This window comes from Hyla sarda, chromosome 13 (assembly GCF_029499605.1).
Source record: "Hyla sarda isolate aHylSar1 chromosome 13, aHylSar1.hap1, whole genome shotgun sequence".
In the NCBI taxonomy this organism is placed as follows: domain Eukaryota; kingdom Metazoa; phylum Chordata; class Amphibia; order Anura; family Hylidae; genus Hyla; species Hyla sarda.
The window spans coordinates 32,007,368-32,014,466 of NC_079201.1; the positions used below are offsets into that span (position 1 = coordinate 32,007,368).

Below are 7,099 nucleotides of genomic sequence, written 5' to 3' on the forward strand. Positions count from 1 at the left end.
AGTTTAATTTGGGCATTGTATGTCCGTATTGTGTGGGAAATGTGACCATGAGAAGGCCCTATATTAATATAGTAGTATAATTTGGAGAATCAAGCATTGGGTTGCACAAATATTTAGGCATTAAGAGGAACATTTATCAAAACTCGTCCAGAGAAAAAGTTGCCCAGTTGCCCATAGCAACCAATCAGCTCGCTTCTTTCATTTCTAACAAGGCCTCTGCAAAATGAAAGAAACAATCTGATTGGTTGCTATGGGCAACTGGGCAACTTTTCCTTTGCACAGGTTTTGATAAATCTCCCCCTAAATAACTATATTGTGTGGGCTTTACATGAAAGTATTTAAGAAGTGCCTATGTATTACACCAAACCTCTTTAAAACAACCACAGAAAATTGCATTAAAAAGTGGTCCTCTGGGGGAGGATGTGTATACTTGTATATGTAAACATTTCTAAAAAGTGGTCCTCTGGGGAGGATGTGTATACTTGTATATGTAAACATTTCTAAAAAGTGGTCCTCTGGGGAGGATGTGTATACTTGTATATGTAAACATTTCTAAAAAGTGGTCCTCTGGGGAGGATGTGTATACTTGTATATGTAAACATTTCTAAAAAGTGAGCATGTATTATTTGCAAAACCTTGCACCGGTTTCTTCCCTCTTTGTATATTCTGCCCACTGGCAGACAGAAAATCCGTCCAAGTTTCTTTCCTGAGGCATGAGCTCTAAGTTCCCATGATGCTTTAAAGCCCGATTGAGAGTGTGCACCCACATTGGCCCTCATTTACTATTGCAAAGCTGACATGTTTTGTCGGGTTGTGAGCCAGATTCTGTCACATTGCACCCGAAATTCTGTCTGCGCCAGAATTAAAAAAAAAAAAACCCGACTTACTCTCCATTTTGCTAAGAAAACCCGAAAAAGGGCTGCTGGGAAAAGGGGTGTGGTCTCCGAAAAGGGGCGTGTTCCCTACATTTTCACACAAAAAAAAAAACATATTTACTAAGGTTTCCACATAAAATGTGGTGGATTTCAGCTGAGGAAAACCCGACAGATCAAAATATAATAAAATAAAAAAAAGGAAAATGTAGGGAAAGTGGAAAATGTAGAGAAACCTTAGTAAATACCGTGGAAAATAAATTGTAGGGAATTAAAACCCACAAAGAAACCTACACGACACTCTCTTAGTAAATAAGGGCCATTGTTTTTTTATGGCTCCTGCAGTGCCATATCTCTACAAAGCACTGAGAAGGCGAAGGCTCCCATGAGGACTCAAACGGGGTTCCAAGTTCATACGGAAGCTGGCGTATACTGAGTATTAAAGAGCTTATGCAGGGGAGAAAAGGAAAAGATCTGGAGATCAGTTTGTAGAATGGTTTACTGACTAGAAATGAGGGCATTGGCATTTGTTGATTAGATGGCAGCAACTTGGCAAAGGGACATTGTGGGTACTAATAATGACTTAAAAAGATAATTGGACATAATGTCCCACCAAACTCCAAAAATGGTCTGGACAAAATTATTGGCACCCTTAAAGGAGTAGTCCAGTGGTGACCCAGTGGTGAGCAACTTATCCCCTATCCTAAGGATAGGGGATAAGTTTGAGATCGCGAGGGGTCCGATCGCTGGGACCCCCTGCGATCTCCTGTACAGAGCCCCGAAAGCCCGCGGGAAGGGGGCGTGTCGACCTCCGCACGAAACGGCAACCTCCGGCTCTGCCATAGAGATGTATTGAGGGGGCGTGTCGGCCGCCGCTTCGTGCGGAGGTCGACACCCGATATCTGGCCGGAGAGCCTGGCCCCCGTACAGAGAGATCGCAGGGGGCCCCAGCGGTCGGACCCCCCGCGATCTCAAACTTATCCCCTATCCTTAGGAAAGGGGATAAGTTTTTCACCACTGGACTACCCCTTTAACTTAATATTTGGTGGCACACCCTTTGGAAAAAAATAACTGAAATCAGTCACTTCCTATAATCATCAATAAGCTTCTTACACCTCTCAGCCAGAATATTGGACCACTCTTCCTTTGCAAACTGCTCCAGGTCTCTTATTGGAAGGGTGCCTTTTCCCAACATTTTAAGATCTCTTTTCTTCTGTCCACGCCCAGGGAGATTAGCTACAGTGCCGTTGGTTGCAAACTTCTTGATAATATTTCGCACTGTGGACAAAGGCAAATCTAGATCTCTAGATGGATGTAACCTTGAGATTGTTGATATTTTTCCACAATTTTGGTTCTCAAGTCCTCAGACAGTTGTCTTCTCCTCTTTCTGTTGTCCATGCTTAGTGTGGCACACACAGACACACAATGCAAAGACTGAGTGAACTTCTCTCCTTTTTATCTGCTTTCAGGTGTGATTTTGATATTGCCCACACCTGTTACTTGCCCCAGGTGAGTTTAAAGGAGCATCACATGCTTGAAACAATCTTATTTTTCCACAATTTTGAAAGGGTGCCAATAATTTTGTCCAGCCCATTTTTGGAGTTTGGTGACATTATGTCCAATTTGCTTTTTTCCCTCCCTTTTTTGGTTAAGTTTCAATACACACAAAGGGAATAAACATGTGTATAGCAAAACATGTGTTACTGCAATCCTTTTCTGTGAGAAATACTTCATTTTCTTGAAAAATGTCAGGGGTGCCAACATTTACAGCCATGACTGTATATTGGGAACTGACCCCACAGTAAGCAGTCGCGATGGGAACAATATTGTTAATGGACAGTGATCCTTTAAAGCCAGTCCTGCTTATACCACATATATCTCTCCTACAGCACTGTTGCTTTACTATGTTGCTGCCTGGAATAACTAATTCTACAGTTTGTGTGTCAGGTGATGTTGGGCAAGTCATGTGATCAAGGGGGCGTGTCTGTGCTGCAATGGGTGGGGCAGAAAAGAAGTCGCCTTCCATCTTAAAACAAAGGATCCTGGGGATTGTAGTCTGAGGGAGGCCACAGAAATGGGAAGTAGCCAGCAGTTAGATGGGGGACATAGGACATGGCCATTTACCAGCAGCACACTCACAGGTCCTTGGTAAGCATGTCAATTACTATACCACACCCAATTACTTAAGTCACAGTGGGGGAGATTTATCAAAACCTGTGTAGAGGAAGAGTGGTGCAGTTGCCCATGGAAACCAATCAGATCGCTTCTTTAATTTTTCACAGGCTTTTTTAAAAATTAAAGAAGTAATCTGACTGTCTGATATGGGCATATGCCCCACTCTTCCTCTACACAGGTTTTGATGAATCTCCCCCATTATGTTGGATAATTCCTTTAAATTAATGGCTGATGTGTAAGACGGAAGAAAAAAGCCATAGAAATACAATAGAAGCTGCTTGATTACTTGAATTTAGCTATTCCGTCAGTAGAGTCATGTGAATAAAAATAGTCATACACATAAGATTGGGGTCAGCTGAACTGGCCAACCATAACATCTGGTAGGCTCTTCCCCCATAGATAAGGACCCGCAGTTGTATCTCAGTGTGCTTGATCCATTTGTTTGGAGATCAGCAGCAACCAGAGGGGCCTGTGTGTTTCAGCAGTCTTAATAATGCAGCTTTAGGGACCATCCACACCATGAAATTTCCAGTTTAACCACAGTTCCTCTTTAGGGTATGTTCACATATACACAGATTTGATGAGCAGGATTTTCTGCTGCATATTTCAATGTAAACTAAATGAGTGAGCACAGATTCTAATCGGCAGTTACATCAAATCTGCGCAGGATCCTGTATGTGTGAATAGACCATTAAAGGGGTACTCCACCCCTAGACATCTTATATCCTATCCAAAGGATAGGGGATAAGATGTGTGATCACGGAGGTCCCGCCACTGGGGACCCCCGCAATATAGCATGCGGTACCCACCTGTTTCTGCTCCGGAAGCGCCCCCTCCCATAGCCTTGCATTGAGGGGATGGGGCGGGACTTCACACGGGGGGCGGAGTCATGACGTCACGAACTTCCGTTACCGTGGTCGGGACCCAGACCCTCCAGCGCTTCCGGAGGAAACAGGTGGGTGCCGCATGCTATATTGCGGGGGTCCCCAGTGGCGGGACCCCCGCGATCAGACCTCTTATCCTCTATCCTTTGGATAGGGGATAAGATGTCTCGGGGTGGAGTACCCCTTTAAAGGGAATCTGTCAGCAGATTTTATCCCAATAACTGTTAGCAGTTCAGTTTTCTCACATATGGACTATTTTTCCTTCCATCCTATAGAGCGAAGCTGTTGGGAAGAAATGAGAGCACCCTGACTACAGTGACTTGTCTAAAATAGACTTCAATGACTTTCTACTTGACTGGATTTCTAGTTCCTCTCTGATGTTCAGAACACAAATACCTAGAGGATTGAATCTCCAGGAAAAGGATACACAGCCTTGATGGTAACAAGAGCTGACAAAAATGTGCAATGATGAAACAATTGTTTTTAACTCTTAATTTTGTTACTTTCAAATAATAAAAAAACAAAACAAAAGAAAAACACCTATGATTCCCAAAATGTATTAGATCTTAAAGTGATTATCCCAAGATTAAAAGTTTTCCAGGATAAATAGCCGATCGGTCTGAGTGATTGGAGTGTAAGCACACATGCTCGGCCCACTTCTCCAATCGATGCCTGTAGGACTTTGGGACATTGCTGTGATCAGCAATGTTCGGAACATTATTACAGTGATGTGAAGTTACCCAAAGGTGAACACACTTTATTTATCAGATCAAATCCATTGGTTGCATCTTATTGATAATGGGTCGTAACAGAAAACTAAACGTGATAAAAAACGTTCCCGAAAGAAAGAGAAGATTGGACACCTAAATCCTCAACTTACATTGATCTGTGGATCACATTTCTTCCTGTTCACATGTGGCAATTAGACTGGATTAAGACCCCATAAAGGATATAATGCATTTACATCTCATTAAACTTTTCCTTCTGAGGGCTCGTTCACACGGGCGGATCCACAGCGTATTTTACGCTGCGGATCAAAGCAGACGATGGACCCTGCCGCTACACTGTGCGCATGCGCAGTATACTCACACATCGCGGCGGCGCTCGGCCTAGCTCAGGGAGCAGGGGGAGCGGCCACGATGTGTGAGAGTACAGCAGTGTGTCTGCTCATAGTGGTCCATCGTCGGCGGATCAGTTCATGTGAACGAGCCCTAAGGGGATGTTCCCATGTGCCGTATTTTGCTGCGTATTTTCCTACCCATTAAAGTCAATAGGAAACAAAATCAGCTGGGTATTTTGCTACCCATTGACTTCAGTGGGAAAGAAAATATGCAGCACAAATACACAGCACAATACGGCATGTGGGAACTATGTAACGTCACAACTTTTCCAGTATGGTCACTTTTATCAATTTACCCTTTGCTTCTGCAGCTGCTCTCTTGCCTTTTGTGTGAACAGTATACTGAACACCATTTGTATTCACTCTTTATATATTTATTCAGATTAAAGGGTTAATCCGCTCCCCAGCATCCGGAACATTGAGTTCCGAACGCTGTGTGCGGGCTTCCATGTTAACGCCCGCCCCCTCGTGATGTCACGGCCTGCCTCCTCATTGAAAGTCTATGGGAAGGGGGATCGACGGCCGTCACGCCCCCTCCCATAGACTTGCATTGATGGGGCGGTGAGTGACTTCACATGACTGGAGGTGAGGTCACGAGGGGGCGGGCGTGAACACGGAAGCCCGCACACAGCATTCAGAAATGTTCAGGAAGCTGGGTAGTGGAGTGACCCTTTAACCATGTTGCCTCTGACTCTCTCTTCTCATGGAGGTTCTCCATGCCCCTTATCAGCTCTCTTTTAAGTAGTAAGATGGTTACGGTCTGGAAAAAGTAAATGCCAATGTAATATACCACAGTAGCTTACCGGCCTTAGAAACTGCTAATTTGTATTAAAAGGTGCTATTTAATCTTTGTTCTACCAGTAAACACACGGGGAGATCTACTAAAGTCCTGCATTTTATTTGCAGGTCGTAGGGAAATTGAAATAGGATGCAGCAAACTAATTTCGAGGATCTGAGTAAATTTCTTACATCTATGGCTCTGCATGTGCTACGCAGTGGGACCCTCCGCACAGGGACACAGTTTTCTGTTTTACAGCCCACTCCCATCCATTCCATGCCCACTACCCTCTGCCAGGGGGATGGGGACACAGCTTCTCACCACATCTCCCTGCCGCTCAGACAAACCAAACTGTGGAGCACCGAGAACTTTCTCCCACCTGCCCGCGCCACACATCTAGCATCTGCCCACTACCAGTAGCAAGACTACAACTCCCACTGCATGCCCTTACAGTGATGAAATGATGGGGACTGTAGTGTTGCAATGGGTAGCTGACGGATGGTGGATGTTCTTCAGATCTATAAATAGCTACATAGTTTGTAAGGTTGGGAAAAAGAAAAAAGTCTATAAAGTTCAACTGACAAACCTTACTGCTAGAGATGAGCGAACTTATAAATTCGATTCGTCACGAAGTTCTCGGCTCGGCAGTTGATGGCTTATCCTGCATAAATTAGTTCAGCTTTCAGGTGCTTCAGTGGGCTGGAAAAGGTGGATACAGTCCTAGCAAAGAGTCTCCTAGGTCTGTATCCACCTTTTCCAGCCCAGGGGAGCACCTGAAAGCTGAACAAGTCATCAACTGCCGAACCGAGAAGTTCGTGACGAATCTAATTTACTGTAAGTTCGCTCATCTCTACTTACTGCGTTGATCCAGAGGAAGACAAAAATCCCCCATGAGGCTGATGTCAATTGCCCCATAACAGAGGAAAAATCCCTTCCCGACTCTAAGATGGCGATCAGAATAAATCCCTGGGTCAAGTTCTATCCCCATAAATCTAGTATCCACAACATGTAATATTATATTTTTCCAGAAAAACGTCCAGGCCCCCTTTGTACTTGTTTATTGGGTCAGACATCACAACATCATGTGGCAGAGAGTTCCATAGTCTCACTGCTCTTACAGTAAAGAATCTCTGTCTGTGATGATGATGAAACCCTTTTTCTTCTAAATGTAGATGTCTCCTTGTCATGGTCTGGTGGAAAGACCTTGATTAACTTTATCCAAAGTCCCTTCTCTACTAGTGACACCGTTTTACTCTACAAAGGACGTATG

At 44.1% G+C, this 7,099-nt stretch overlaps 1 protein-coding gene across 3 annotated transcripts in view; it reads left to right on the plus strand.

The window, feature by feature from the left end:
• SLC26A11 (solute carrier family 26 member 11) overlaps positions 1-6,532 on the plus strand; it is a 75,286-nt gene extending 68,754 nt beyond the window's left edge. Inside the window, exons 18-19 of one of the 3 annotated variants that reach the window (XM_056550177.1) lie at positions 2,342-2,381; positions 4,207-6,532. The gene's annotated coding sequence lies outside the window, so the exon portion shown is untranslated. The remainder of the gene's footprint in view (positions 1-2,341; positions 2,382-4,206) is intronic. The other 2 variants (XM_056550174.1, XM_056550176.1) reach the window with 2 other exon arrangements.
• The last annotated feature ends 567 nt before the right edge of the window (positions 6,533-7,099 follow it).